Genomic DNA, 24,936 nt, shown 5'->3' on the forward strand with positions numbered 1-24,936 from the left:
CCTCTCAGTGATGCAAAGGATGTAGAGCCACTCTATTGGAACATGGGTAGCTTTCTTTGGTACAGTATACCATAAGCATTAACTCTTTGTCACACATAGAAATGAGTATTTATCCAATGGAATAGGCAAATAATCTTCTTCATACTTGTGATGTCATATTGAACATTTTAGTATCAGTGTCTTCCATAGACATATCAGGAAACAAAAAAGGAAAACATTATTAGGCCACTAGGGAACTTTATTTCTATAAAGTCAATACCTTAAATTAACCATTAATGTTTTATATGAGTCATAAGAAGACAATCTGAATGAGATAAAGGCATATAAATATAAACATACAATACATATGTATATAATTGTAATTGATAAAGGAGATAAAGCAAATTACATCATAATAAATATTCTTGTGTTATAAAGTTCCCATCAAAATACCAAGGCAATTCTTTATAGAGCTTAAAATAACAATTCTCAGCTTTATATGGAATCACAAAAAAAAAAAAACCCAAAAAACAAAAAACAAAAAAACAAACAAACAGGATAGCTAAAGCAATTCTGAAGTGTAAAAGAATTGCAGGAGGCATTATCATCTCTCTTTTCGAGCTGTACTACAGAATAATAGTAATAAAACTTCATGGAATTGGTACAGAAAGAGCCAAGTTCCACAGTGGAATTGAATCGAAGACCCTGAAATATATCTACATACCTATAGACATTTGATTTTTGACAAAGAAAGCAAAACCATGCAATGGAAGAAAGAAAGCATCCACAGTAAATGGTGCTGCTCTAACTGGATGCCTGTGTAGAGAAGAATGCAAATACATTCATATCTATTGCCCTGTTGTCAAGTGGATCAAAAACCTCAAAGTAAAACTGGATACACTAAGTTTAATAGAACAGAAAGTAAAGAATAGACTTAAAATAATTGATAAAGGAGACAGTTTCTTGAAAAAAACACCAAAATCTCAGGATCTAAGATCAACAATTAATACATGAGACCTCATGAATCTGAATATTCTATAAGGCCAAAGAGGACACTGTCAATAGGACAAAGCTACAGCCTACAGATCTAAAAAGGATCTTCATGATCCCTACATCAGATAGAGGATGAATATTCAAAATTTATAAAGAACTCATGAAATTAGACACCAACAATCCAAAAACCTAATTATAAAGTAGGGTACACTCTTTGGTAGGTGTCCTCAACCTCAGTTCAATGTGTGGCTGTAATTGCTTGCATCTGTCTCAGTCAACTGCTGGTAGAACCTCCCAGAGGGCAGGGATGCAAGGGTCCTGTCTGTAAGCACAACATAGTATTAGTAATAGTCTCCTGTTTGAAAGATGGAAGGAATAAAAGAGGATGGCAACCCTATAAGAAGACAAACATTGTCAATTAACCTGGACCCCTGGGAGCTCCCAGAGACTGAACCACCAATCAAAGAGCATACATGGGCTGGTCCAAGGCCCCACAAAACATATGTAGCAGAGGACTTCCTTGTCTGGCTTCAATGAGAGATGATGTGCCTATTCCTATAGAGATTTGATGCCCCAAAGAGGAGGGATTCCAAGGACACAACATTTGGCATGTAAATAAATAAAATAATTAATTGATAATAATAAAAATTAGAGTGCAAAGCTAAAGAGAATTCTCAACAGAGGCAGAACACTTTGATAGAGTTCCTTGTGTTGTGGTGGCGTCCAACCCAATGAATAAATTATTTTATTGGTACATCGTAACTTTTATTTTGCTACCATCATGAATCCTAAAGTAAATATCATACATGGAGGGTTTCTGATACACAACACCCATTGAAAGTTCACTTGACTTTAACGGGGTCATGACCCACAGTTTTGAGACACACTGCAGATTCTTATTTTATTATAACTCAAACACAGTGCTACATATTTTATTGTCATACTCATGCATTACATGGACACACATATATAGATAATTATGATTATCTTAAAAATTGTAAAAATTTGCTAGGTAGTTAGTATATATCTATTGTTCCAGCCAAGAAGACGAGAGAGTCAGCTCAGGTATTGAGACAGCTTAGGTTACATAGTGAGTTCAAAGCCAATGAGCCCAAGTCTCAAAACCCAAAAAATGAAGAAATAATTCCATATATATATAAAAGAAAGAAAAGTAAAGTAAAATTAGCAAGCTCCAGTAAGGATTTTTGTTGTGTTTAAACAATATCACAAAAGACAGAGTTTACTCTGCTGGAGTCCAGACCACTAAACAAAAATTTTACCTACATTCTTTCTTTATATCTAGTATCTGATTCATTCATTTATGTTTTATGCATATATTGTCTTTTTATTTAATTTGTTTGCATTATATCATGAATTTAAATTCCTTCCTGATTATATATCTATTGTAACTAATGTGCAGTGAGCACGATTGGTGATACATCAAGTATCTTATTTCATCTGTACTGTTTTAAACTACTTTACTTTACAGGTAAATACTTAAGAAGTACATAAATTGATGTAAGCTTTAATTTATTTAATTACCGACAGACAAAATATCTCATGGTTAATTGCAAATATCAATGGAATACATATTAAGAAGAGTAATAGAGATTTCATGACCCTGAGTCAAAAGCCACAATATTATAATAGTTTTCCATCAGATGTTGGAAACAACATTGTTGCATGTATAATTTGAAATAATGTGGGAGAGAAAATGGCTGGATCAATATCATCAACTCAAGTGATGAACAAAATTACTCCAAGTAATATAATATATAGTATAGTATACTCCAAGGAAAACAGTGAATATTAGATTCCATTTCTTTAAGACTATTATAATTTATAGTTCAATGTAAGGATAAGTCCACTTTTACAAAATTAACAATGCAGATTAAATTATAATGTGATGAGAATTTGCATCTTTGAATCTTCCAAGCATTTATTTAACTTTAGATTGAAATCTTCTCAATGTCTTAAGATATGTCTCATTACAATAAATTTTACAATAAGAGTCATTATAGCACTCTTAACTTTATAATGGTAACATGAAGTATGCATTACCATACAAATTTGGATTATTTTATGATTGAAAGTGAATTAAAATTATTACAACTAAAGAGGTTGAAAATGGTTTCATACAAAATGTAGCATCAAAAGAAGTAGACCCATCAATGCAGGGAGAATTTTTGCTATTATAGAATCTATGAGTTATCTTGTTCCAATTATGTTATTAACAATGTATAAAACACTTAAATTTAGAAAAGAAAAGACCACTATACTCTCATGGGTCAAAATCTAATTTAGCTTCTAACTATTATTATAAACCAAATTTGTCTTCAGTTTTCAGAAAACCTTCTTTTACTTCTTTAGAGTCATATGTACATATACATAAATAACATTATACAGAAAAACAGGTTATGTTTAGTAATATATACTACTTCATAAGTTATGCTTGTTAACTCTTGTTGCATGCACATATGTGTATATGCATACATTCAATATTACAAATTAGAAGGCCAAGAATCATTAGAAGAGCAAGTACCAGTATATGGAATGGTCCAAAGGAAGGACATTCAGGGAGAAAAGCAGTAGTTGTAATGTAACCTCAAAATTAAAAAAAAAAAAAAAAAAAAAAAAAAGAAGAGTAGCTTTAGAAAAACAAGCAGAACATTTACTTTTAAAAAAAATGATGTATAGATGTGGGCATCTATATGAATGTTTGTGAATACCCAACGAGATGAGATCAGAAGACAGCATCAAGAAATCCTAGAATTGGAGCATTTAAATGCCATTCAATTTAAGTACTGTGAAATGAATTTGAGTACTCTGTAATTTGCAAATGCCTTTAAGCTCTGAGCCATCTCTGCACCTCTCTGTCTCTCTGCCTCTGTCTCTGTCTCTCTGTCTCTCTGTCTCTCTGTCTCTCTGTCGCTCTGTCTCTCTGTCTCTCTGTCTCTCTCTCTGTCTCTCTGTCTCTCTCTCTCTCTCTTTCTCTCTCTCTCTCTTTTGTGTGTGTGTGTGTGTTTAGCATATGAGCATTTGGTTGCATGTAATGCAGTCTTACAATTTGTATCCATGGCTCTCCTGGATCTAGAAGAGGGTATAAGGTCATCTTGAATTGGAGGGACTAATTGTTTACTCAGCAGGAAGGTACTAGAAACTGAACTCGGGTTCTTTGTAAGACCATCAAGTTTTCGTGAGTACTAAACCAACTCTCTTGATCACAGAGCATGCATTTTAACCTAAGTTTTGTTCATCTTTGTATATTTGTTTTTATAAGTTAATGTAACTTCCTCATTGAAACAAAAGGTTATGAAATTTGAATAAATTAAGAGCCATAAAGATCTGAAAAACAATTAATCTTTATTGAAGCAAATAAATATGGTTTTGTTTAATTTAAATGCAATTTCAAAAATATGCTTCCAGCATTATTTTGGTATGTGCTAGGTTCACTGTTAATATAATAATTCATCATGAGTTAGACACTACAATAATGGTGTGACTCCACACAATTACTGACTATTTCTCCTTACTCCACTTACTGTATTTGTTTGGATTCTGGTTCCTAGATACAAATATTAGCCTTCTGTTGCTCCAGATGTAATTACGTGAGATGTATTTCCCCATCTCAATAACAGCAAAGATGTCCACAGTCTAAAAAAAGCTATTATGACACCCGGCAGTGGTGTTGCAAGCCTTTAATCCCAGCACTTGAGAGGTAGAGGCAGAATTTCTGAGGATTTCAGGTGGATTTCTGAGTTTGAGGCCAGCCTGGTCTACAGAGTGAGTTCCAGGACAGCCAAGGCTACACAGAGAAACCCTGTCTCGAAAACAAAACAAAACAAAACAAAACCAAAAACCAAAAGCCAACCCTCCCAAAAAGCTAATATATATATATATATCATATATATACATATATGATATGATATATATATATACATATATATATACATATATATATACATATACATATATATATATATATATACATATATGATATGTATATCATATATATACATATATGATATATATATATATATATCATATCCATTGTTTACTACATAATGATTTCTCTGGTTCACTGCTTGCTATAGTATTCAAAAATAACTTTTCATTTATAATATTTCAGCCATCAGTTGTATACATGATTAAATTCCATAGTCTGTCATTTACATGAAACTATCACCACTAGTGGTGATTTACATGACATATTATTTTTGTCATATAGTGTTTTTGTTTGTCTTATTGCTGAACAAATCCAGAGCTATGTTTCAACTAGGATAGCTACTACTGAATTTCATGCCTAGACTTGCTCCTATAGTCTCAACATTTACAGGTGATTCTTTGGAAATGGTGAGTATCAAGCCAGTACTTCCAGAGTCCTTCCTTTTAGAATACATATTTCTATTATTTCTAAAGTCCAATTTAGTTACCTTTGCTGTTCTTCAGCCCAGTCTCTTGACTTCAATGTTAATCTCAGCCCAATATGATTCTATTTCCTCATTTATTTCCTTAAACATTTTCTGATCTTTTCTGTATTTATATATGTTGAAGTATTACATGCAGCCCAAATGATACTAATACTGAACCACTATAGTTTTCACTCATTTGTACTAAAATCTAAGACTTCTGAAGGTTGTAAGGAAAAGGAACTCTCTCGGATGAAGCCACTATACACACTGGAGTCTATAGATGGGTTACGGTATTGATTAACCCATTAAATACAGCCTTAGTATTTAATTTTATTTGTTTTCATATACTTGGTCAGGTGGACAGCTAAAAGTTTCTTTACTCTGAGTATTGCAACTCTACCACACGACTTTAGATGTTGACAAGATGACCAGATAATGCAGATAATGCAATGGAACAAGGTAGAGATTGGTGTTTACTTTCTCTAGTGTCTTTCATACTGGCAACACTAATAGTATCCACTTTTGTACTTTCTATTGTCTTGAAGAACAGAAGTACCAAGTTTCATCTTTAAAAGTTTCATATACATACATATACATATATATACATATATATACACATATATATACATATTATATATATATAATTATTATTATTATTATTAAGTAATGCTATTATTAACACATTTTTGAGATCTCATTGTTCTCTCAAGAAAGATATTTGGGAAGTTATTGAGAAACTACAACTTAGTCTATCTGCATTCACCATATTATTAACAGCAAGGAAGAATGAATAATTGGATAAACAAAGAAAGAGAAACAAAAAATGAAAGAGAGAGAAAGCGAGCAAGCAAGAAAGAAAGAAAAAAGAAAGAAAGAATAGAGAACAGAAAGGAAGAGTGATTGAACAAATAGACCGACTTTTCTCTTGATCTCGGAGTGTTTAATTAGCTACATGGCATAGAGGGCAAAGCCTCGCAAGCAGAACAACTTCTATCACTGTATAAAGACGCACCAATCTTCATTCCCCTTTAACACTGTATCCTTAGTCTGTTAACTTTCTGACTGATCTACATAGCATTTGCCAGTTCTTCTTTTGTAACATCATTACAATTAGGCAACCAGAAATGCACAGCCTTTGCAAACTCTTCTAGCTACTGCTTTTCTTCTGTCCTACAATCTTTATTTCTTAGTGAACCCATAAAATTGTTTCTAAAATGCAAATATTTCCATTCCATTTGTCTACCTAATTGTATTTTAGAGTCTCCATTACTCTCTGGAAAGAGTACAGATGCTTTAGAGTGCCATACAGATGAGCATCCTTTTATACACTCCCCTGAGCTCATCTCTCCGGGCTTTTATAGACTGTTATTACTTTGTGTTAAAATTATAGTGCCTTTCCCATAACTCCTCAAATGTGTCAGTCTTTATCTTCATTCTAGACACCATTCGTACGATTCGGCCCAGAAATCACTCTCCTTAGCTCTATCCTTTCTGTTACAAACTTCACTTATCTTCAAGATTCTCTGAGTTCCCATGCTACACACAGTAATTGTCACTCTGTTTCCTATTCATCAAAGTACATTCAGGCTATAATGTCTTTTAAATAACAAGAGGATCGTGTTTTACTTGAATTCTTTAAACTCTGCAAATAATTAACCTCAGAGAGTGGAATTTGTCATTCTAACTATAACGCGAGGGCCACATCTCTAACGAGCACATTTCATTACATAAAAATGAACATCTGACATCTCATTACCTTCTGGATCCAATTTGTACTTAATGCTGTACTTTATTCTTTGTAGATAAATCACTGTTTTGGTTCACTGAAAATGTGCCCTGTATAGATCCATATGTTTGAATCCTTAGCCCATGGTTAGTGGAAATATTGAATAAGACTTAGGAGGTATGACGATGTCAGAGGTATATCCATGGGCATAGTTAAACTTTCAAAAGCACACACTAGGCCCAGTGTCTCTCATTTGGCTGCCTGTAGATCATGATCTAAAGCTCTTAACAAAGCGTTCTAGACCCATGCATATCTCATTCATCTCATGATGAGTATAGAATAACTCTCTAAAATAGAAACCAGCTCCCATTTAAATGTTTTCCATTTTAAGTGCTGCTCTGGCCATTACTCTTCACATCAATAGAATATTGATTCACATATTCACCAAAGACATTAAATCTGTTCATCAAAATGATCACTAAGCACTTTAGGGTAAAGTGTACAGTAAATATTTTGTAATAAAGTATTTACCTCATTGCAGTTATGCTTTTCTCATACTCTATATTTTCTCTCCTCCATTCAGTCACCTCTTCCATCCATTGTCCTCTCCTGCTATTATACCTTCTACTACTCCTTACCCTCACCCTTCTCTCAGTATAACTTGAGGTTTCTGTAGTAAAAATATGTGAAGTATGATTCAAATATGAATTCACAAATATCACAATATAAAATTTGATTATAAAATATTACAAAAAGGATCAACTGGTGTATCACATGGATTTGACATATTTTGGTAAAATTTGAAGAGTGCAAAATAATATTCAAATAGTAAGGAAAAATCTGAAGAAAAGCCAGTGATGTCTTGCAACTCATGGAAGATTCTTATAACTCCGTAATCATGGAAACTTGCCTCAGTTAACTGACTCCAAGTTGTTCAGTTTTCACTTACTTTTCACATTTCCTTCTCTAGAAATATGGGCAAAGCTCTATCAGTAAGTAAGCAATCCCAAGAAAGGGTAATTTTCTCTCTGGAGCTGTGCACACATTCAAGAACAATATTCACAGGTGCTCTTTTCTATATCCACCAAGAACTATAATATTGAAATAAATTGTTAAAAAATAAACAGTGAAAGCCAGGTGGTGGTGGTGCACATCTTTAATCCCAGCACTTGGGAGGCAGAGGCAGGTGGATTTCTGAGTTTGAGGCCAGCCTGGTCTACAGAGTGAGTTCCAGGACAGCCAGGGCTATACAGAGAAACCCTGTCTCAGAAATCCAAAAAAAATAAAAAAATAAAAAATAAACAGTGAGTGTTATCGTGTAACTTTATTTATAAATATGTATTATAAGCCTAGCCATTTAATTGTATTACTATGGGAAATATTAGTTATTAAAAATGACAAAATCCAAAGTAATAAACCACAGACATATAAATACCTTTAAAATAAGTAAAAGTCTAAATATATATTTGACATTGTTTCACAGTTTGGCATATGTCATAATGAATATTAAATTTATAACATTTTATATATGATATAAAATCTATTCTGTTTAATACATTATTATAAAATTCAAATACATATAACTATTGATGAGTAAACATAATAAATGCTTTTTAATCAATGTACAACATTTTATTGTTAAAACCATATATGTGTTCAGAATTTATTTTATTTCAAAATATTAACTCTTCTCCATACTACAGATTTTAAATGGCTCAAAAGACAGCAGTGAAGAAGTAGTTATCTAGATAGCATTATTGTCCAAAAGCTACATATCTACAATATTCTATGTTATATGTGATTTGATGTTATAAGGCACATACAAAAGATACATTTAACCTTTACAGATATTTAGACAAAGGAGTTAACAGCTACACTAAGCTTTGTTCAGAGTTAATCTAAAGTCAATAAAATGCATCTAAAACCCATCCTAGGTAAAGCGCTGCTGACAGTCACTTAGTGACATGTGAATAAAGCTAAAACAAATTCCTCTCATTAGGGCAAACCAACACTGGCTTAAAGAATCCTTACACTTATAAACTCATGCTTGATGAGCACTGGAATGTTGGACCTACTGAGACTTTATTAACTAAGGATCAATGACTTCCTTTATGATACAACTTTAAGGCATCTCCCGCCAAACTACCCAAGCCTATTAATTATTTATTTTGAAAATACATTATTATGAACTTATTTTTTCAGAAAAATATATTTTGATACAATTTATCTTTTCACACATTTGTGTCATTATTTTTTGTTTGTTTTTTAATGTAATATTTTATTAATTCTTTGAGAATGTTATACAAGATATTTTGGTCATATTTACCCCCTACCCTTTCCAGGATCACCAACCAAAGAATACACATGGAGGGACCCATGGCTCCAGTCACATATGTAGCAGAGGATGGCCTTGTTGGGCATCAATGGGAGGAGAGGTCTTTGGTCTTGAGAAGACTCAGTCCCCCAGCGTAGGGGAATGCCAGGACAGGGAATCGGGAGTGGGTGGGTTGGTGAGGAGAGGGAGGGGGAATGGCGTAGAGGCTTTTCGAAGGGGAAATCAGGAAAGGGGATAACATTTGAAATGTAAATAAAGAAAATGTCTAATTAAAAAATAAAGTTATGTTACTTTCTTGTGGTGCAAATATTAACCATATTTTAACATGTTCCATAAATGCTCATTCTCTTTGTGGAAAATAATTTTATAATATTCAATATTACTATTGATTTTTGTGCAAGTCATATATAAATATATTGTCTACTTTCAAGACCAGAATTGTGATTATCCTTTTAAGAATTTTTGCCTTCTCCATCAAAATTCCAATACAATTCTTCACATACATATAAAGAGATTTTTCAAATCATATGAAAAAAAACAAAAAGACCCAGGACAAAAAAAAATCAATTCTCAACAATAAAAGAATTTTTTGGAAAATCAAAAACTGCATGGTATTGGTACAGATACAGACAGATTGATCAATGGAGTATAATTCAAGACACAGAAAGAAAACCTCATACCTATGGAGGCTTGATTTTTGAAAAAGAATCCAAAACCGTAGGGGGGAGAGGAAAAGCATCTTTAATAAATAGTACTGGTTCAACTGGCAGTCCGCGTGTACAAGGATGCAAATCGATCCATATCTGTCTCTTTGTACAAAGCAAAAGTCCAAGTGGATCAAAGACCTCAACATAAAATCAGATACACTGAATCTAATAGAAGTGAAAGTAAAAAAGATCCTTGAACACATTGGTAGAGTGGATATTTTCCTGAACAGACCACCAATGGCCCAGGCTCTAAGATCAACAACTGACAATTGGACCTCAAGAAACTGAAAAGCTTCTGTATGGCAAATGACACTGTGAAGAGGATAAAGCAACAACCTATAGTTTAGGAAAAGATTTTCACTAACTCACCATCTGCAAGAGGACTGAAATACAAAATATACCAAGAACACAAGAAGTTAGACTTCAAAAACCCAAATGACCCAATCAAAAAATGGTATATAGAACTAAGCAAAGAATTCACAACAGAGGAATCTTGAATGGCCAAGAATCACTTAAAGAAATGTTCAAAGTCCTTAGTAATCAGGGAATTGCAAATTAAAATGACCATGAGATTCCACTTTATACCAATCAGATGGCTAAGATCAAAATCCTGTACAGTACATGCTGGCAAATATGTGGATCAAGATGAACATTCCTCCATTGCTGGTGAGAATGCAAACTCGTACAACCGCTCTAGAAATCAATCTGATGGTTCCTCAGAAAATTGGAAATAGTTCTACCTAAAGACTCAGCTCTACCATGCCTGGTTCATCATACTACAGGGACACATGCTACACTATGTTCATAGACGCCGTATTTGTAATAGTGGGAAGCTTGAAACAACCTGGATGTCTCACCACCAAAGAATGAGTACCGAAAATGTGGTTCATTTACACAATGGAATACTAGTCAGCTATTGAAAATGAGGAAATAATGAATTTTGCAGGCAAATGGATGGAACTAGAAGATATCCTAAGTGAGATAACACAGAACTAAAAAGAACATGCATGGCATGTACTAACTGATATGTGGGTATTACCCAAAAAAATTCAGAGTACCCATGCTACAATTCACAGATCATAGGAAGCTTAACAAACTGGAAGGCCCAAGTGTGGATGCATGAAACCCACTTAAAAAAGGAACAAAATAATCATGGAAGGTAGAGGGAGGGAGAGACCTGGGGAAAGAGGAGACGGGGGAAGCGCTTATATTCTCCTAATTTCAAAAATGGAAAATAAACATGATTTTATAAATTCTACAAATTTCTACTTTATAAAAATCTCAAAAGTTCTTATTATTCGCCTTTATGGCTTTATGTTTCCATTTAGTGTATGGCCAACAAGAAATAGGAAATGCTTTGTTCAGCTCATTGTTTGGATTCAATCTCATGCTATACTTATTTATTGAAATCTACTTGCAGTATCAGAATCTGGAAGAAATTGCTGTGCTTTTTGATATTCTGTATCATTTCCCCTATGACTTTCCACATATTAATCGAAAAAATGAACAGAACTAGGAGAGATTTTGTAAATCTCTTGAAAAGAATAAGGATGTTTTACAGTATGGAAGTAAGTAATCTGAATATTAAAAAAGTATAAGAAAAATATTCTACAATTTAATATTCAAATTTTTATACATGGAACATATTTTCTTCCTTTTTCAAAAAGGAAATGCAGGATGTTCTTATCTCTCTATATAACATAGAGTACTTACACCAGTAGATATCTCAAGGAAGAAATTCAACTTTTGTATTATCTGCAAGGAACCGTATAGTCAGTAGAAATGTTGGGCATTGAAAGAACCCATCAAAAGAAGAGTTAATTACTCTCAATTACATTTTAATGGAGATAAACTTTCTGTGATGGAAGTAGGTACCTAGGTTTATTTAATTTATTTCTACATAAATGAGATAATTTTAAAATAACATTAAAATGTGTTCCCAGAATACAGCAGTTGTCTTTTAGGTTTGTCATTCCCTTTATATGGAAAGAATAATGATTTTGATGGTTTTTATTGGAGACAAAATTAATGACTGGGTATGAGTGATATTTTCTATAAATCACTAGGTTGTGACAGAAAAGAAGCAGGCTTACTGGAAGTCAGTTTTACAGGGAACTTCTGGAAAATTAATTTCTACTTCAAGCTAATGTAAGCCATATAAAACAGTAACAAAATGACAGATTATACTTATTAGAAAATAATAGGAAATTGCTCTTTATGTTCAGTATAGATATCTACAGTTGACATATCTCCTTTTAAATACTTTTCTTATAGTATCATGAAATAATTTGTTAAAAATACAGGATGCTGGATTTTCATTCAAATGCAAGCAAAACTTTATGGATGATTATGAATTATTCCAATGCATTTTCTACACAAGAACTACCCAGAACTAACGGCCATAGTGACTTGGAACAGACACCAACCACTTATTAGTCACATCAAGTGAATGGAGTAGTAAGAACTACTTTTATTTTAGACATTTTCATTTTGTTTTGTGACTTGGAACAGAACCTTATGTTTCTAATGTTGATTTAACAGACCTTCTTCCTCCACCTCTCAAGTATGGAGATGACAGTCACATAGACATCTCATAATTTGCTGGCACTTGTATACAGCCCAGGGCGTATCTGATGTTAATATTTATAAAAATACTTACATGCTTATCTGTGTTTTAGAGTTGCTTAGGAAAAAAGTGACTAAGGGAATATCAATGAATGCTCAAAAATTAAGTCCATTATAAGAACTACTACCTCCACTGCAGGTTACATCATCAGTTAGCTTATCACCCTAACATGTTTATTTAAGATGATTTCATATATGTTTCCATAATGTCTTGTATGTTTTCAAATTCGAAAATACAAAATGCATTTTAGTCATGCATGCCATTGCTAGTTTGTGGATGTAGTTTCTTGACAGTAGCTAGAAGAAGCTTTCTCACAGCAGGCTTCTTGAGCTTTGGACTCTTAGAGCTTTTCTTTGTCATCTATCAAGACGGTACATGTATGGATTTCATCAAATATATATTGTGCCAATTGTTGTTTGACATCCTAGAGTCACTTAATTTCGTGTATTAACCAGTTCTAGGTCTCTACAGTTTAGACTCCAAACTGTATAAGAGAAATTTCAACAGAGCCCAAAATTAAATAAAGAGTTATATGATTTTTTTCTAGGTATTAGTCCACTGATAGTGAGCCCTATCACACACATGCACACACATACACCCACCCAGACTCATCCACACACACCCACATACACACACACACACACACACACACACACACACACATATTTAACTTCATATATATATGAAATTAAACAACAGTAACTGGACTCAGTAGTCTTTGTATGGAGTTTGTGTGTGTGAGAGTGTGTGTGTGTGTGTGTGTGTGTGTGTGTGTGTGCATGTTGTGCATGTGTTCCTGTGTATTCATGTTTTTGTATGTAACAATAGTTATTATAGAAGGGAGGAGATCACTGATATTTTATTCAATTCTAAGTAAGTAGCTCTAAACACATGTACTAATGAATATAAACAATACTAACTAGACTCAGTACTTTTGTGTGTATTGATGTGTGTTTGTGTGCATGTGTGTTTAGGCATTCATGCTTTTGTATATAACCATAGCTGTAATGGAAGAGGAGATCACTATTTGAGAGATAATAGTGGGAACATTAGCAGAGTTGTATAGGAAAGATTGAGATGGAAATAATGCTAATAGAGTATATATTAAATTCTCAAAAACAGAAAAACCTAAAGGGTTTGTATGACTATATTTGATAAAGAAATTTTAGTCTTTAAAAAAAAAAGTCCCACAGGTGCATCCACAGGAAAAAAAAATACCCACAACACAGAATACTCCAGAAGCCTTAGAGCGGAGCACACGTGTATTGTAATAAGACCACAGCAGCATTATAATCTCAAAAGCTTTCTTATAGATTTCAGAAACTTGAATCATTATGGCTAGCTAAAATTATTCTGTCACACTATGCAATTGTACTAAGGGCTTAGAAATTCCCTTTCTCTTAATTATTCAGAATTCTTCCCTGGTTCTTATCTTTTCTTTTCAACATTTATATATATTTATATTCCCAATATAAATAATTATATATAAGCTCACTCCTGTAAAGCCAAGGTCACATAACTTACTAAGATGTACTGAATTTGTATTCTATGTAAGTGGTCCATTTTCTACCTTCTCTATGCTGTAGTTCAGAATAGCCTTTCTGTGTGACTCTGGTGACTCAGACAGGATGCTCTTCTCTCGATGAACTTTATGATTACTGTTCATAGCTTTAATTTAAAACCATTACTACTTTGAGCTACGTGTAATGCAGCTTATCATCTTCTGTAATCCATGCTATCATCTAGTAATGACTTTCATCAAAATCTTTAATAACACACTTCAAATCATCCTATTAATATCTTTAACTTCTTATTGATGATAGTCAGAAGTCACATCCCTAATATTTTTTGATGTCCTTAAAGCAGGATCACTTTCTACATCATTCTATGGATACCCGCTTGTGCCTTTCCAGAAGTATGTAATGATTTCATTTATGTAGTTGCTTATGCAGTCATCAAACTCTTCAATGGCAATTTTTCTCATTTTAGGGTAATGTTGCAGGTATACTTAATGGAAAAACATAGCAAATACACATCACCATTCATTTACTATTCAACATATTTTATAATGCTCATTTAGATTTAAATTCACCCTGATTAGACATGTCTCATTCTGACCCTTTATTATGGACACTAAGGTTAGCTCATGTACTCATAATTACTCTGCTAATAAAATGTTGAAACTAATTCCAAATCAATGCATTATGATTTAATATGTATGTCTCATGTAGTTACAATTAATTACCTTATAGTATAAAAAGTCTTCAAGGGTGGCCATACTTATTTTTGTCAATGCTTTTAATTTTAGATTTTTCTCTGGCTATCTTAGAATATATATTACCGAGGAAAATTCTAGGTAAACCTTTAATTATCCTTAATTTCTGTTAAGTTTAAAGGAGACTAATATTGGAGTTCATACATCTGAACATCATACTATTTTCATTTGCATTGACATGAGATAGTTTCCTATAGCTGTGAATTGTTAAACTACTCTGAGCTCCTGGCAGGTGATCATGCTTCTTTCTGGCCACCCACCAGAGTTCTCTGGGTTTGCAAAGGTGAGACACACACCAGCTTAATTTTGATATGCCTTGACTCACTCAATTCCTGGGCCACTCCTGAACCTCCACGTGACCTCCTATTAGATATACCTGAGTTAATACTTGCTAAGTCTATTTCATCACTGTTACCCTGGACCCAATTAGGGAAGTGGTCTCTGGGGCCACTTCCTCTGATTCTTACATGTTGGCAGAACCTTATGCCTGATCTCTCTGTTCCCCCATGAGAGTGTCCTTCTCCTCTGTGCCAAGGGGCACAGGGCCTGGGAATCCCAAAAGTCCTGCTTCTGTCCCTCTGCCCAGCCATTAGCTTTGAACTTTTTATTGATCAATCAAAAACCAATTAAAGATAGGGACCCTCAGCATCTAGACATGTAGATTCCAGTGTGATTTTTGGGATCCAAATTAGGACAAAGCATTAGACCCAATCTCCAACATCATCCAACATAAAAATCCACAGTCTAAGTCTATCGGCTCTAGTACATTGGTGTCTTCACATATTATTTTAACAATCAAGTTCTTCTTTGTATATATTGATGTCTATTCAAATTTTAATGTGATTAAAAACAGAACACTTAATATTCTAGTGCTAATCAGGTATCCATCGTATTCTGTTATTTAATTCAAGGAATATATGCCTTTGTATTTTTCCTTAGGAGGTATTTCCATGAGTAAAAGTTATTTCCAAGACATGTTCAAGAAATATTTGACATTTATTGTTAAACTTGAATTGATGTTTTCAAGAACTGTTTGTCTACCAGAAGTTGGGAAGAGATTGGTATAGCGAAAAAGTTAGAAAAAAACACTGTATTTTAGTAAAGGAAATATTTATAAATGAATATTTTTCAGAGTAGATACTAATTGAGATGAGCTAAGGGACTATAGTTGAGGTGTTTTTTTCAAGTATGAAATTGCCATGTTTTTACTTAATGAAAACTCCCTTACAATGTGGTAGAAATGTATGGACACTATCAGAGTATACAATGACTACCTAGATGCAGCTTTCCATAAGAGAGCAGAAAGTTATCACTACATTTTGTATAGTGATATTTGTATATTTCCTTTCCAGAAGGAAAAATCTCTTTAGAAGTTAACAGAAGAGCAAAAGCTATTCTCTGTGTTCTAGTGGCTTCATAGTTTTGTGGCTTATGTTGTACATGTAATACATCTTCAGGTGATTTATGTAACTTGTAATCTAGCTTCATTATTCTCTACGTAGCTACCCAATTCTTTGAATACCATGTAATAAAACCAGACCATTAAAAAATATTTTTGGTCTAAATATAACCACAAAAGCAATATATATATTTGTAATAAACCTTACAAAATGGCTAGAAAATTTAAAACACAAAATACATACACTTAGAAAAACCATCCATGCTTGTGTGCTTCAGGAAGTATTAATATATTATACTAATATATTATATTATATTATATATATAATATATATAATATTATTATAATATTATAATACTAATATATTATAATACATTAATAACATATACAAACTCTTTCAAATTATTTATATATTTAAAATAATACTGATAAAAATGAGTGAATTATGTTATAGTAATTAAAGATGAATTTAGACACAGAAAATTTGAATGCTAGTTGAAGAGGGAGACAAAGTTTTACATAGCTACTTTGTTTTATTCATGAATACATTGTAGATGTTTTCAGACACACTAGAAGAGGGCACAAAATCCTATTAGCTACCATGTAGTTTCTGGGAATTGAATTCAGAACCTCTGGAAGAGCAGTCAGTACTATTAACCACTGAGCCACTTCTCCAGCCCCCTAACATAGCTACTTTGAAAACACTGAATACGTATAGGAGCTAAAGTAATACCATTCTGACAAAAAGTCAGCCATTTAGACCAATATCACAGAAGACATTTCAGAAATATGAATATATAATGACCCAACTTATTTCCATCAAAATTATCCATTTCAGTTTAAGTTTGAAATATCTTCTAATAGATGGTGGATTTGAACTGGTGGACAAAGAGTTAGTATATTGTTGCAAGTTCCATTCGGAGGAACCACATGGCTCCAGGGAGTAAATCAGTTGGACGGGCTTTATTGTTCAATAGCCAAACAAACTCCCCTTTGAGAAGAGAAAATAAACTGTAAGAGTGACCGAATCACTAAGTACCCATATTATATTCTGATAAAGAATCTAGCCGATTTATGCCTACAGCTTGAAAAATTGAGGCTGAATTTGAAAGTATTGAATTAAAATGTTGGCTGAAGTTCTCCTGACAGAAAAAAAGTGAAACTCTACCATGATTATTCTTCACAGCATTTGTCACAACATAAAGTAAGAAGGAGGTGAAACAGTAACAGAAACTGAGGAAAAAGGAGCATTTGATAAATAAATAGCATGAATCTGATTATAGTTGAAGACAAGAAAAGTATGGGAAGTTAGTAACAGTTTTTTTAAAAAAAAAAAAAGTATTGCTGTGGCACCTACTGGCTCCCTAGAAGCAAAATTCTCCCCTTTCCCCTCAACAATGAGTCAGTTTTCCAAAGCTATTCCTCGGTTGTTTTGTTTTTCCTCCCACTCATTTCAGCTGGAAATCCTGCACTGCAGAGTAGACTCAAGGTAGCATATTGTGGTTTAGAGTTAATGTTATTCCTTTGTGTAAATGAACCAGGGGGAATGGCTAATGACTTTGTGAGGTGGTATACCAGGAGGGATGCAGTATTTGGGATGTAAATAAATAAATAAATATTAAAAATAATCTTTTATATTGCAATAATAAAATTTTAAAATACCTGGAAAACAATACAACTCTCAGCAAAAGGTCTGGAAAACAATAGCACAAACTGTTCTTGAATTTTCAGTTCTGGACTAAAGAGGATCTGCAGGCCATTCCTCTGGAGCTATATAACCTAGGAGTTTGTTTCCTCAAGTGCAGTCAGGTAGCACACAAAGATACTGCCATTGTGAGGATACAGTCACACAGGGAGAAACAAACTGGTAACAATGTCTATGTGATGACTGATTAGGTATGGGGGATTCAAGTGACAAGATCCAAAAGGCTTGCATTATGTTTCTGGAAAGCATGAGTCTAGGCAACTATAGGGCTGGAAAGCTATGTGACTGTGAGAGCCAGTCCAGAGTGAAGTTGAGAGATATCCAAACCACTTGTCCCATGGCATTCTCCAAATTGTCAATTTTAAAATGAGTTGCATGTTGGGAATATGCTCTATGTCTTTTTAATTTTTCAAGGGATCATAATTGAGTGTCTTATGTCTTAAAAGACTTCCTACTTAGAATGCTTGAATATTGTTGGAAATGTGAAAGATAGAAAGACCTGTTAAAGTGGTGTGAATTATTATGCACTATGAGATAGCTATGAACCTGCAATGCCTAAGGAAAGAATTTAATGATCTGAATGAAAAATTATGACTCACCACACCATATCATAGTGTCATGTGTTGTCACATTTGGTCCTTGACTGATGCTTTTCTTTTTTCATTAACTTATTCACTCATTCACTTTACATCCTGATAAAAAACCTCCTCTCCTCCCATTCTTCTCTCAGGAGGTTATACTCCTCTTCTCCCAACCCTTCTCCTCTGAGAAGGCGGAGGCCTTCTCCAAGGATCAACCCCACCTACTCACTGCAGGACTAGATACATTCTCTCCCACTGAGGCCAGAAAAGACAGCCTAGTTTGGGGAACAAGGTCCTCAATCAGGCAACAGAGTAAGGGACAGTCACTGTTCCAGTTGTTGAGAGATCTGTGTGAAGGTCAAGTTGCACATCTGCTACATAAGTGCAGTGGTTGGGGTCTAGCCAATGTATGTTCTTTTTGTTTTGTTTTGTTTTTCGAGACAGGGTTTCTCTGTGTAGCCCTGGCTGTCCTGGAACTCACTCTGTAGACCAGGCTGGCCTCGAACTCAGAAATCCGCCTGCCTCTGCCTCCCAAGTGCTGGGATTAAAGGCATGTGCCACCACTGCCCGGCTCCAATGTACGTTCTTTTGTTGGTGGTTCAGCCTCTGCGTGCCCCCAAGGTTGACTGATGTTTCTACTTGCAGATATTGCAATCTAGGTGTCAAACGGATCACTACAAGGGTGTAGTCTTCATATGTTACATCTTGATCCTGATTTTTGTTTGATATGTGCTTGCTGGTCCGCTCAGTTTTGAGAGAGTATCTTCACATTCCTGTTACCATAGCAACACACCAGTCCCACTGTAATGCCATTCTTTTTTACCATGGATGTAATCATTTCAAACTATCCTTCAATAAAATATCCTTCCATTGTTGTGTTTTTTATCATGTATTTATGTACAAGATTAAAAGAAGCAAATAAGGACCAAATACCTTATTGCATTAAAAAAGTAGTTTCTTCAATAATTTGGCTCAAAAATACAGTATTTGTGAGCAAAAGAGTTATATTTGAATCATGGCCTTCATCCTGTTAAAAATGCAACTCAAAATGGACCACAGACCTATATATTAAGACTAGAAAGAATAACACTACTTGGAAAACACCAAATATTTTAATACATTAAGAAAACAAATGAGTGGAACATTATGCCAAAAACATGTCAAACAGAAGCAAAGAAAAAAGGAAAAACAACTAAACTACATCACCCTGAGTTCCATCAGCAACAAAAAAATTAGTCAATGACAAACATGTGCCAAGAGAGAAAGACATGTGCCAGTTAGTCACCTGACAGTGAATCAATATCCAGGAGTCATAAATATCAACAAAATCAATTAAATGTCAAAATCTAAACAATGAAAAAAAAAAGTGCCTTGCAGTCCACTTTCTGTTAGAAACGGACAACTGAGAAATAGACACTTCTCAAAAGAAGCAAGGCAAATTGCCAATTAATATATGAAAGAAAATATTAATATCGTTAACCTTTGGAAAGATGAGTCAAAACATTTTAATGAGATATTTCATCCTAATTGGAAAGACAATTATTAAAAATAGTATGTCAGCAATGATAAGAAGAAAGTTTGAGTCATACACTATTGCTGAGAATGTCAATTAGTTTAAATATTATTGAGACTCATTTTAAAATTCCTTTAAAATTCTAATTATATGTAGAAATATGAACTGGAAACTGTACTTATGGATATATTTCTGAATGAACTGAAACTCCAACATGATAGATATCTCCAAAGTTGTATATATATATATATATATGTATATATATAATACTTTAATAATATAATTGTATTAATATAATATATTTCTATTATTTTAAATATATACTAGTATAAATAATGTAATACAATGACATAATAAATATATTATATTATATTTATATAATTATAATTTAAATATTGTAATATTATTATAGTGTAATATATATTATTTCTGAAAGCTAAAGTTTATAATATCAATTAACATATTAGTTGATGAAGAATATATTCTAAACATAGGAGACAAAATTCAAATATTTCGCTTGTCACAAATAAAATAGAATACATCCTTAAGACTAACAGATTGGATTGTTTTATATTTTTTGAACATGGTGAATACTGTACTAGTCTCGGTTAAGATCCTTGATTAGTACAGTTTAATTAAGAAGAAAACTAATCTATTTTTATGTCAGTGTATTCTGGATAAGGCTGGTTGTTGCTTTTACAAACTCAGAGGAGGTCTTATGCCTGCAACAGCTGTACAAGATGGAGTCAATAAACTGCTCCAGCAGGGATAAAGGGAACGGAGCTCATGAAGTGACAACTCTACTTGAGGAGTTATTGACAATTCAGCCCTACTGGAAGAAAGTGAGTCATTTCTATCCAAAGAGTATGGATCATGGGCGGTTGTCTCTGCTAAGTAGATGGCTGGTCCTTTAATCATTAATAAACACGTGGACTGGTTTCTTTGTTTTGTTTTGTTTGTTTGTTTGTTTGTTTGTTTTTGCAGTGTTTTTTGTTTTGTTTTGTTTTGTTTTGGAGACAGGGTTTCTCTGTATAGTCCTGGCTACCTTGGAACTCATTCTATAGACCAGGCTGGCCTTGAACTCAGAAATCCTCCTGCCTCTGCTTCCCAAGTGCTGTGATTAAAGGCATACGCCACCACTGTCCAACTTTTGCAGTGTTTTTTATTTTATTTTTTATCTTTTTGTTTTTTGAGACGGAGTTTTTCTGTGTAGCCTTGGCTGTCCTGGAACTCACTCTGTAGACCAGGCTGGCCGCAAACTCAGAAATCTGCCTGCCTCTGCCTCCCAAGTGCTGGAATTAAAGGCATGTGCCACCACCGCCTGGCCTGCAGTATATTTTAAAAATATGAATTTTGGAAGTGTCCGTGTTGAGGGGTGTCTGAGCTGTCAATGTTGAAGGATGTCTAAGAGGGGTACAAGTAGAGTTCGATAGTAAGTAGGATCAAAATGCAATAAATGCTAAATGAATTTGAATGTGGAATTTTTACAAAGTTAAGCTATCCTGTTCATGTTTCAGCACAGAGATCAGAGAGAAAACTTTCAGCTTTTTGATATATTAAAATCTTCTGTTGGTTTATTATGCATAATTTTAATTATGTTTTGGTTTGCTTATTTTATTAACAATTTGTTGAGAATTTTCACCAAAAATACATATTAAATTTTATAAAAATTATTTCTGATAGAGATGATCATATAGTTTGTCATTAAATGTGATAATGTGGTATTTGGAAATATGTTATTTTTATTTATATTGAAACATTATTTGTTCGAGAGGTAGATATGGTATTATATTCAAATTGTATTTATTAAAAGTATTGTTCTGTAGTTTTAGTCATCTTTTGTACATTCTGATTTAATTTCAAGTTAATACAGATTTTGTCACTACAACAACCCTTTTATTGTAGGGTATGTATAATCAGTGGTTGTAAATGAGTGCAACAATGGAGACATACTGAAAATTGAAAGCACAGTTTCAGAGAGCCACGATTCATTCACTGACACTAAACTTATATTTCCATCATTCTTGACATTTTCACATGGAACATGGCATAAAAATCCAGAGAAATGTAAATATTCTCTGTCACAATACAAGACGAAATATTTATGTCTTTGCAGTAAATGTAAATAGTATTCTCAAACAGTTTCATTTAGTGTTGCCAATACTTTTAAAAATTATTTATTTCATTGTTTTTATATTATAATTACATCATTTCCTCCTTCCCTTTTCTCCATCCAAAATTTCACATATATCTCTATTTACTCTTTCAACATCATAGCCTCCTTTTTACTGAATGTTTTATACATACATGTATATAGATATGCATACATATGTACATGAATGTTTCCAAACGCATGAGCATTACTTGCTCAGACTCTATGTTACTTCTATGTATTCAGACCTGACTATTCTGTATTCAGTAGCCACTTTGTGTGTTTTTCCCTGGAAAGACTATTTCTCAGCTCTCAGCATTTCTTATTTTTCTGTGGTTATTTCTGTAGGGTTTACGTCTGTTGGGCTTTTCCTCCTGGCCATGCCTTTTGTTGCTGTCCTTAATCAAATGCTCTTGTTTATGACCTGGACCAATAACAATTCAGAACTTTTATTTAGGTATGAGAATCATATGCCAAAGTACTGATTTAATTTTGGCTCAATAATAAGTTCTTTATATGAATTGTTCACATTGCTTGGACAAAAGAGTTTTGAAATTCTGGGAAAAACCCAACTAAATGGGATGACTTTAAATACAAAAAAAGGGTCTTTCATATATTCTAATGTTAGTTCTAGCTATAAAGTCTTAATTCCTTTGAAATAATGTCCAAATTCAATTTGTAACGCCATTTCAATGTAACCTCAAGAACTGAAATTTTACTTCCTTTCAATAAGAAACAGTTGTTATCAGTCACACAGTATGCATGCAACTATGTTTCAGCTGAAGATATATGAAAGCTACTACTTATTTTTCTTATTCCATCAGAAACATTGCAAATATTGGTTCTAGGTGTCAGACAGTCTTTAGGAGCCTTACATAACAAATTAAATACAGCTTGATTACAGATATGTTCAGTAAACATACACAGTTTACTTTTAAATATTTAATTTTTTAACTTTAATCACCTTATTTAAAGTTAAATTTAATTTACAAGCAGAGCTGATGATGAAGTCAATTGGATTTTGAAAGTTAATTTTCTTTCATAGTAATTTGTCATAGGTTTTTGTTGGTGGTGATGGGAGATTTATTTATTTATTTATTTATTTTACAGTTTTGCATGTGTGTGATTGTGTCTACAGTTCTGGATTTATATGTATTTCTTATCCATTTTGTTTGGCTCTTTTCTTGTGTTTGATGTTTTATCTTATTCTGATTTGTTTGTTTCTGTCTTACCTTATTTTATTTTTTTGTCTTCTTAAAATTATTTTCAACATTCATTTTTAGAAACCAGTTTGTATTCTAGTGAGAGAGATAGATGCCTGTTTGTAGCCTAATGAGAAAGGGTATGAATAAAAGGAAAAGAACAAAAAAGTGGGTGGAATTTTAGGTCATATAAAATGGGCATACATGATTTTTATAAATCTTAAATTAGATGTCTTCCCACTAGGTGTTTAATTATAGAATATGGCCGCGTGGTGGTGGCACACACCTTTAATCCCAGTCCTTGGGAGGCAGAGGCAGGTGGATTTCTGAGTTTGAGACCAGCCTGGTCTACAGAGTGAGTTCCAGGACAGCCAGGACTACACAGAGAAACCCTGTCTCGAAAAAACAAAAACAAAACAAAACAAAACATAATAATAGAATATGGGAAATAAGTTTTCTTCATAGGGAATAGTATTAAAACATATTATAGTTTTTCTCATTAAATCCTAAGGGATCATTTCTATTTAAACAAAATTTAATATACACGTTTAACAGATTTATACAGATTATGCGAACAAATATTTTACTATTTCTTTGATTTAACATATTTACATATAATGACAATTTGCAAACACTGGAAAATGTACCTAATTAGAGTGGATTTTTTCATTAAAATAGAAGACAGTTGAATTACCAAAGGGATGCAGATCATTTTGTAAACTAGAGTATTTTAGTGTATTTATTTCCCAAAATGTTTTTAAAGATGCTGAATATCAGATTTTCATCCCCTTTAGTACTTAAAGCTGTATAATTCCTGACATATTTTTTCAGGTTGAATTCAAATAAGATAGAACAGTTCTATTTAGCCCTTTAGAAGTAGAATACACTAAATAGGAATGACCTAACTATGGCTGAAGTTGAAGAGGTCAACCTAATTACTTATAGCAGCTGGTTTTCTTTTAGCATAAACAAAGATATAGCCATTAGGACTTCACTGACTTAATGGTGAAAATAGAAGTTGATAATTCTTTTTACAGTCTAATGCATGTTTATTTATTTGTCTAATTTTCATGGGATTCAAGAAGATAGTACATGTCTCAAAACAATAAAAGATTGATGAATTATTTTTAGTAAAATACTTAAAATGTAACCCATTACCATTTTTCAGGATTCACTCACACATCTTGGTACGTATGTACGCAGCCTCACACCTTCAGGCTGTGTCTTATTTACAAGATGTTTAGTTTTAAAGCTAACTGCTTTAAAGTGGATGACTTCCATATTAATTGACAAAAAATTAGCTTCTTCATGGTGGCAATTAGCTAAATTGC

Source organism: Mastomys coucha, unplaced genomic scaffold (assembly GCF_008632895.1).
Source record: "Mastomys coucha isolate ucsf_1 unplaced genomic scaffold, UCSF_Mcou_1 pScaffold9, whole genome shotgun sequence".
Taxonomy (NCBI): Eukaryota; Metazoa; Chordata; class Mammalia; order Rodentia; family Muridae; genus Mastomys; species Mastomys coucha.